At 38.8% G+C, this 9,625-nt stretch overlaps 1 protein-coding gene across 2 annotated transcripts in view; it reads right to left on the reverse strand.

Annotated features, from left to right (window-relative positions):
- The window catches only part of cyribb (CYFIP related Rac1 interactor Bb), a 43,946-nt gene extending 34,596 nt beyond the window's left edge, over positions 1-9,350 (reverse strand). Inside the window, exon 1 of one of the 2 annotated variants that reach the window (XM_042510253.2) lies at positions 9,202-9,350. The gene's annotated coding sequence lies outside the window, so the exon portion shown is untranslated. The remainder of the gene's footprint in view (positions 1-9,201) is intronic. The other variant, XM_042510252.2, reaches the window with a different exon arrangement.
- Between the last annotated feature and the right edge of the window lie 275 nt (positions 9,351-9,625).

A 9,625-nucleotide genomic window follows, 5' to 3' on the forward strand; every position in this document is an offset into this window, starting at 1 on the left:
TGTCTCACCACAAGGATAAGATTACCAGACTCACCAAATGAGCTGCAAATGAGGCTAAAACGAGCTAACCGGTAGAGACCAGATGTTTGTCACTATCTTTATGCACGTTAACGCAGAGAGCTAGACATCTGTCAGCAAAGCCAACAGAAAATAAAATTAAAGGCTAGAGATTACAACACAAAACACTCAAATTTCTGCACCTGTAAATTGATAGCGCTTTGAAATCGGGCGCTAGAGCTCACTGAGTCAACGAAGCTCCGGACTAAAAGGAAAGCCCTCCTGTATTTCACGTCATTTTGTGTTTTTTTCTTGAAAATTAACAGTTAGATATTGATTAATGAGTGCCGGGCTTTCAAAGGTCAAATAAACCAAAACTGACATTCCTAATCACCTTCAGTATCAAAGCATATTCAGTCGTGTCCCCTATATTGTGATTTATATCGTATCTCCAGATTCTTGCCCGGACACAGCCCTACCCAAAACTATAATTGACATGCAGTCTTGTTTTTAAAGTCGGCTACACAGTAGAGAAGCTTACGTCTACCACTTAGCATGTACTTAATAACAGAATAACTACTTTTCACAAGTGACACCAAACTGAAGCAAGGGACACTGAGATTTTACTAGATTCAATTGGTGCTCGGGGTGTTTCATTTTACTGAATAAAACTTCCATAAAACTCAAGTTGCCATGACAATGTATATTCCCCCTGCCCCTACTGGTGAGTGAGAGCTGAGGGGCTGAGGAGGGACATTATAGACTGATTGACTGAAACCCACAGAGCACAGACGAGCCTCTGTGGAAAATCATTTCATTAAGGGAAACCTCAGATCAGTTACATGCAGCGGGAGATCCTCCAACTGAAATGTCACAGCAGAGGACTTGCTGAGGACTCGTGCATTTCAGCTGGATTCAAAACTAGTTTGCGGCATGCAATCAATGCAATTACAATGCAAACATCTTTAAATAATGCAATTTTGATTTGTATATGAACCATTGAAATAAGCACAGAAAACATCCCATTTTTTCTGTAACCCAATAAAATGAGCTCTGTGTTCTATAAACAATGTGAAAGTGCATATTTGTGGGTATTAGGTTCTCCTCATTTAGTCCAGTTTTCTGCTGCTTTGACTACAAGAGCGATGTTGCCATGATAAAACAGAACAAAATGCATCACTTTGATACATATTATTATTTATAGAACTTCCTAAAATAGGCCTGCATGACATTTTTTCCAGTCATCCAGTCCAAAATCTGGACAGTTTAATTAATGCACGAGCAGTTGGGGTAAAAAGTAGGACAGGTTCATTTGACAGAGTGAGCACTATGTAAAGACTGAGGTTTGGTGCGGGGGCAGCACACACAGCAACAGTTTCATGCAAAAGCTGAATTTGTAGCATGCTGACCTGCCATCTGTGGCAACACCCCTGCTCTGTGTGTCCACCGACATGTGGGCGGCCACATGAGGATCTCATGCCTGCCTGGTTTAACATACGACAATAAATCCGTCACAGTGTTCTCATGATTTGATCAGGATTTTTTGCAATACAGCAGGACATTTACGAAAGGATTTTACTGCTGTCAGAGGAGAAAACCTCAAACAGAGCTTGATCTCTGCTGTCTCTTTTGTAGATTTTCTCAGATTTTAGCCTGAAGTGTTTCTCTGTGCATGTGTTAAAGGTGTGGGGGCAGGGGCACACAAAGCTTTTTTTCCCTTTTGAGTGGGTTATTCACAGTGTTATGTTCAGATTTTCTATGCAAAGTCCACTTTGCTTTTGTGCCGCATTTACTCTGAAGATACTGCTGCTGCATACAGGGAGCAACAAATGAAAGCATCCTGCTGGAGTCCTTTGGATGGACTGCCTGCAGGAGAAAAACAGAGATTGCTCTCTCTTCTCATTATGTGCATGCTCGGGGCTTCAGATAAGCCAACATCACAGGACGGAAGTGAGAAAGTTGAGAGGAATGCTCCAGCCTACCAGCACAGCCAGCGCTGCAGATCAGAAACTGGCACACATACTGACTCATACACATCAGTCACACATTAAAAGTACATTACTCGCCGCCGCCAAAGGCTGCAAACACAAAGCACCACAGCGAGGACCTCCGCTGCTCCAGACCGTCATTCTCTGCTTATTTAACAGCAAAACAGTCAGCATGTGTTAATCAACAAACTACCGAATACCTCTCAGAGCAGCAGGGACATTCATGAGGCAAATAAACACATGCAGTCATTAAAATTAGATTCTAAAATAGATTTTGACATTAGGCGGGTTTCTATTACAGATTTGTGAAAAAATTAAGCGATATTTTTCAAAATGTCGATGACTGTTTCCACTGAGTGATGTTATGCCACTTTTCTCACAATATTATGCAAATCTCCTCTTTAAAGAAGCATGGGAATGGATGTTCAAAACATTAGCAGGTGTATTTCTATAGCAGCCACCGCACCAGACGTCACTATTTCCACTCAAAGGTGACGTAGGTGTGTTATGCAACCGATAAGGGAAAGGCAAGCCCCTTATATGTGGGAGCGGCCACGTATGAGGGATTTCTGGGAGGTGAAAGTCCATGATTTCACAGAGGAAATGATTTCACAGAGGAATTGTGGATTCAAAACTTCTGGATGATCTGCTCAACTTTTGATGCTCAAGTTATGCGATGCAATAACATCTGTTGAAGCACCTGCTGCATCATGCCTGAGGAAGCCAGCTCCTACCAACAAGCACACAGCCATAGCATCATGTGACCTAGAAAGGCAGTTTTGCAAAATATGGCTTTTTCAAATCGAAATCTGAAACACCATCATGGGAGCTAAAACCTTTCCTGCGATAAACGTTCTTCTTTTTCGACATTGACATGTTTCCAATAGACCAATATTATATTTGCAATTTCAATTTGCGCAGTTTGAGGGTTAATGGAAACCCGCCTTTGTGATATCTGCTCTTTAATAATTCAGCCATGCGCAGAAACAGTCAGACCTACTCTGAAGGGGGGCACAGTCACTCTTTCCTACTGCTTGACTCATGCATGTCATCATTTCATGATCTGCTTGTGGACAAGAGCAGACATGCAATAACAGTGGAAGGGGGAGTATGTGTACTCAGCAGGAAAATGAGATTACTCTCATGGCACAGAGGCGTGTGGATTTGAATGAATTGTCAAATGACATCATTTCTACAACACAACACAACCCTGTGATTGAAAGCCAAGTACCTTTAAAACCATAAACAACAGAAAGCGTTGTAGAAATGAAATGATACCGAGTTCTGCTTCATTAAGCCGTGGCGTGATAATGGCGTTAGTTGTAAATACACTGTGATTACTGTAAGCCCCGAGGGACAGCAAAAGACTTTAATATAGATCTTACAGAGGCCAAACATGGAATTACAATTTTTAAGTCCATCATGGGGCCAAAAGACGCTTTTCCCCATAGACTTATATTGTGAAAGAGACATCTGTAAATCTGTGAATATGATCTTTTGGACGTCACAAACCTCGCAAAATCAGGATTTGAGATTCAGTCCAATAACATCACAAAAGTCAGAAAAAAGCCAAACAATTGAATCATTTTCATCCCCAATCAAGTTAGCAGAGCGCTGAACCGGAAGTTAGACGCTCAGCCACAGTAAAGTCTAATGTGGGAGATCTGGGTAATTTCATACCCGGAAATCAAGCATTTTTGGCTTTACGCACCACTGAGCAAATTTCATAGGAATAAAAACGGTCCTGCCTCCAATGCTGTTTAACTTTATACATCCATGTCTTACTAAGCTAGCAGCTAGATAGGGTTAACGCCACCCTCTTGTCCAATATGGTCACTTCTGGGTCTAAAAAAACAAGATGGTGATGATGGTGATGATGGTTAGCTTCAAAAGAAAAATCCACAAACTATGAGTGTCACAGTGTCTGTTATTTATTTGTAGTTAATGAGACTGATAACCGATATTTGGAACAAATATGCATTTACAATAAAAATGAAAATCTTTCTGTCAATATTTAGAAATTGAAATATAACAAACTCCAGCACAAACTTTTTTCTTATTTAAATAAAAAATGAATTAAATAAATGAATAAAAAAAGTCCCCTGAGGTTTTACAAAGTAAAAGTTCCTCCCATGCCGACACTGTCTTTGCACTTATGGATTAATCTTATTGGCGGTCATTATAATAAAATACCGGTACGGATAATCTGCAAAATGCCAAATATCGGTCCCAATAATCAGCCAGGCCATTAATCTGTCGACCCCTAATTTATACAGTTTATGGCTGCCTGCAGTGTGAGGAATAAAGGCAGGGTGGACACAATAAACTCTACTGATGTGATGCAAAGCGATTTCTAAATCTGAGAATACAGTTGTGGTGGGGTCTGTGTCAGAGAGGTGTTGGCTTAAGCCTGCGGTTGTTTTAGACTGCATTACAATACGTTGCACAAGTGCTCATGCTACTGTGTCCTCCCACCATAGATCACAAAAACAAAAACAACCTGCACAAGCACTAAATAAAAAGATGAATCAATCATAAATTCTCACTCTGGTGAATCATTTACCACAAAAGGTGACTTGCAGCTGATAGTACAAAAAGTATTAAAGTCTTCCAGTCACTGTAGAGTAAATAAACACGCTGGCTGCCTGAAATGTCACAACAATACAGTGAAACCACACAATGGTACATTAACTGTTGCAACAATGACTCAACTAGGCGAGACGTTTAGCTTGAGTGGATCCACTTTCTGCCGGAAATACAATAAATAGTCTGACTGTCAGCAGGAGACAGTGAAGCTCATACCGAGAATAACTGCAGTAACCCAACCTGAGGCCGGCAGCTCAGTGACACTGGGTGTGTTTGAGGGAGTGGGTTGCAAAGCTGGGTCTCACTGGACCCCTCGGCGACTTCAGGACATTCCAGTGAACGATTTATTCCTCATGAGAAAATGTCCAAATATGTATACTGCAACAAAGATTTTACTGTATAATATAAAGTTTACAGAAAAATAATCATTCGGCTCTTTCAAACCTGGAACCGACATCAGCTTTCTTGTGTTGCTTTCAAACTAATTTCAGAAGCTATTTAACCCTTTGAAACCCGAGCAAATGTTTTTGCTTGAAACATAAAGGCAACGGCCAACTCAGCAAGAAATGTTGCACAAACAGCAAGAAATTTGTAAAAGATGTTAAGAAAATAACCTGAAAATTGTTCTTAAAAAGGGTAGAGGGGATTATTAAAAATAATTAAAAAGAAAGGCTAAGGAAAAAATGTCTAGAAAACTATAGGCTATTTAAAATTCCATATTTGAAATTATGTTATGTTTGGATCTTTTTTAATGTTATTTTTTTAGATTAGTTTTAGGGTATTTTCTTTTAAATGTCTTGCTTACGGGTCATGTTTCGTTAAATTGCCGCCCCCCCATGTTTTTTTTCAAAGAACTCATATTTCAAATTCAGGTTTCAAAGGGTTAAGATGTTAAAATGCAGATCTGTTTGCAAGTCTGTGACATGAAAACGTCTCTGCAACTCAGCCCTAAAGGTCCTTGGGAGGACTCCTGGAAAAATGATTAATAATTCAAATTAACTACCATTACACTGACTCTGCCCTCGTGTTATCACCCCGCCTACAGTGTCTACAGTTGTCCAAACTCGAAAATACATTTGCTGGAGAAAGTATGTGGAAAATTCTCTTGCACAGGCTTTCTCAGGGGTCAATAGAGTTCAGTACGTTTGCACAATGAGAGACTATTTTAATCATACTCAGCACATCTCTGCCTCCATTGTTATTCAAGCACGCATAATGCAAACACTGATGTAAAGCACTGACAAGTCTTATCTAATGTCAACAACATCCTCACATAGAGAAAGACTGGGAGTCAAAAGATGTATGACAAGATTACAGCCAGATTATATTAGTAACATCTAAAAGCTCTTCTCCATGCAAATGTAGAACCGCCATCATTTGAAACGTGGAAAAAGTTGACATATATTGCTGAAGGTAAACAGAAGGAGTTTGTTTTTGTTTGAGACTCATTTATGTCCTTCTTTGCCAATGAGGCATGAATCGCTGACTGAGAGGGAGATGTTATATGGGCAACATGATCATGCCTTTGTTTTGGCTTTATTTCATGTTTTGTTACCTTGATGTTTGTTATATTACTTACTATTTATTTATTTATTTATTTATATTTTTAATAAAATTTTTCTTATATATTTTTTTATTTATATTTCTTTATTATTTTACTTATTTATCATATTTCTAATTGATGGATATATGGATAAGATGAAAGTAATAATCCTGCCTGTGTTTTTTTTATCTTGTTTTATTTTATTACTCTGATATTTGTTATATTTCTTGCTATTCTAGTTTTTATTTTACTTTTTTTATTTCTTTATATTTTTTAAATTTTCCATTTCATTGTTTTATTTATGTATTTATTTATTGTTATTTTTAATCTAATTAATTTATGTCTTTCAGTTGATTTGTAATCTGTTATTATTGATATAATTATCATTGTTATTGTTCATTTTATTTTCTTTGTGGGAGTGTGTGACCATGTGAGGGGATGTATATTTGTAGTATTGATGTGCATTTTTTTTATGTGCAGTTGAAATTTACATAAAAATGTTGTTTAAAAAAAACATGTAAAAGCTAAATCCTAATCTATAGGTTCTTAATGTTTGCTTTGAATGACTATGTTACTGCAGTGTTTTATTTTTAAGAAAAGTCTGAATGCACCTGCATGCCTCTACCTGAATTAGACTGGGGTTTACGAGACAATACATTGTGCCAAATGAGCCGTATTCTCATTTCACGCTTGGTCCACACGCCAAGGTTTTGAGAAAAAGCTCAGATTAGTTACCTAACACCAGATCTCACTTTCTTGTTGCAAGTAGACCCTCACTTTTGCAATCTTTGTAACTGCTGCTGCAACTATTACAGGCAATATAAGGAAGAATTGGCTCTGTGCTAGCTGTGCTTTGAAGCCCTTGATAAGTCACTTCATCTATCTGTTCACGCCACGGCAGAGAGACTATGAGACATGGCAAAACAAGTTGGACCATGTCTAAAAAGTTGTACAACTGTGGCACAAGTCAGGTGTTGTCATGTCTTTTTCCAGCCCATATTTACAGATCTACTGACTCAAACTGTGAGAGCGTGCCTTTGTGTCCATCTGTGAACGAAGTAAGAGAAAGGTGATACTTCCTTCTTTCAAAATGTGCAGTAGCAGATTTAAGGAAGACAAAGTGCAAAAGGTGACAACTGAAATAACCTGCAGGCATGTTATTTTACACAGTGAAAGTGGGTTTGCCTTTTTACACTGACTTCACAGCTTTTCATACAAAAAAAAGCTCAACGCACCAGCACCAGTAGTCTTTTCTCACCCAAGACACACCAACAGCTGCGCCTGTAGAGTATTTTCTGGTGACAAAAGGAGGCACATTTACCAGAAATATCTCTGAGCTCATGGATGAGTCCCCGTGCATGACCAGCCTCAGTGTAGCAAAATTGGCCCAATTTGCTCAAGCAGATTGGCAGAGACCGTGAGACTTCTCAGACAAAAGACGTTGCATCACAACCACAACAGAGTTAGACTTGCCCAACACGCCATCAAATCCGGCTTTCCGGGACATTTCACTTCCACTTTCAAGACCTTTGCAGAGGCTGGGCGGAAAGGAAACAACATATACTTCCACGCTAGGGCAGATTTATACAGAAAACTGATGCAAAGAGGAAACTTTAGTCCACTCAGTGAGCTACTTTCAAATGAAACAACAGTCTGACAGGCTCATCAGTGAGCCTGTGGTAGAGTACAGCTATCTAAGTACTCCACTTAAGTACAAATTTGAGGTATTCTTGATATTCTTTATACAATTCAAAGTGAAATACTGCACTTTTTGTGCTCCTACATTTGGTTCACAACTGTAGTTACTGGCTATTTTGCAGATTGAGATTAATTTATCAATCTATAATGAGAGGATGTAACCTGATGCATTATTATACAGTAAATAAAACTATCTAACAGTGTGTAAAACTGTCATGGCCAGCAATAACATTAAATTTGTGCTTGAATCATAATGCATCGATAATTATAATTAATATAATTCAATAATATAATAGTAGTACAGTTTCTGATGGTACTTCTGTACTTTTACTCGTGAAAGATATTGAATTCAGGAGTATTTCTACATTATACTGTTGGTATTTTTTCAGTAGTAAAAGTAAATAACATATTAGTACTTCTGTACTTTTACTCACCCAATATTTTGATCATAAGTACTCCTACATTCTACAGTATTTCTTCTCTTTTTTATTTTAAGTAAATAACACGATTATACTACTTTTACTCATGCAAGCTTTTGAAATCAGGACTTTTGAAATCATGAGCTATTGTACATTATATCTTACTTAACTAAATGACCTGAAAGTACTTTTACTTAAGCAATATCTTGTATTAGGATTTAGGAGAATTTCCACATTACATTTGCACTGCTGCACTTTTACTCAAACAATAGTTTGAATTCAGGACTTCAGGAGTGTTTTTACATTATAGCATTACTATTTTTACTTAAGAAAATAACCCGATAGTACCTCTTTCACCAATGCCAGATCCACAGTTTGGAAATATGTGATATTTTTCCTTTAAATGTATTGATTGGCATGAAAATGATCAAAGACAAACCAGCTCTTAGCAGCTGTCAGTGTGTGCATTTCCGTTAATGCAGCTTTAATGATGCATCATTCACTGCCTGTAAGCGAGCAGTCTTAATCCGAGCCACACGGTTACTTTATAACTGAGTATATTACCTGGTTTTATAGAGCAAACAAGACAAACACACCTGATAAACCTGCTGTTATGGTGATTTTTGGGTCAAACATGTAACATTGAGTCCAAATGAAGGAAACATGCAGCTAGCAGCTAACGTTACCTTGAGACCGTTGTTCAGAAAAAAAGGGGAAGTTAACGGGGCATCGATGGTGTAACTTAAAAACACAAACAAATAATTCACTCAGTTTGAATTTTACAACAACTTTACGATACGCGGGTGTGATTTTCGCCGGACGCGTCAATTTATCATTAATTTTGCCTCCGAGGAACAAAAAAATAACAAAACAAAGCCGGCGCTGAATGGCAACCGGTGGACGGGGAAAGCGGTTAGTTTAGGAGGGAGGGGAAATGAAGAGGTAAAGCGCTAGTTTTCAGTGTTTTTACCTTGATGCTCGTAGAGAAAACACTGGAGGCGACGTCTGGACACCACGCTGGAGAGAAAGCAGCGGCTGAAAGGAGAAGAAAAGCGATTTGCTGTTGCTGTTTCCGGGTTAGTTACTGAGCGTCATAGTGGCCGTCAAACCAGAGGGCGGTTCGGTTTGTTCACCTCTGAGCGCGGAGGGGGGAGTTCTTCACCTTCTTTCGTTCACTGCACGTAACCCCGCCCGCTCAGTGCAGACCCGCTGAATAGTTTTAACATCCGTTTCCACCGGATTACAACTGACCTAGCCTATTAATATGTGTCACCTCATGGTCCCGCCGCGGCCTTAATTAGGTCCTCTAACCTTCAGAAAATGTTTATGTATGACCGGTTTTCCAAGGTTTACTCACTTTACCGAAGTGTCTTTGAGCAAGAAGCTAAAATACA

Source organism: Plectropomus leopardus, chromosome 21 (assembly GCF_026936395.1).
Source record: "Plectropomus leopardus strain MGB_pleo_1.0 chromosome 21, ASM2693639v1, whole genome shotgun sequence".
NCBI lineage: Eukaryota > Metazoa > Chordata > Actinopteri > Perciformes > Serranidae > Plectropomus > Plectropomus leopardus.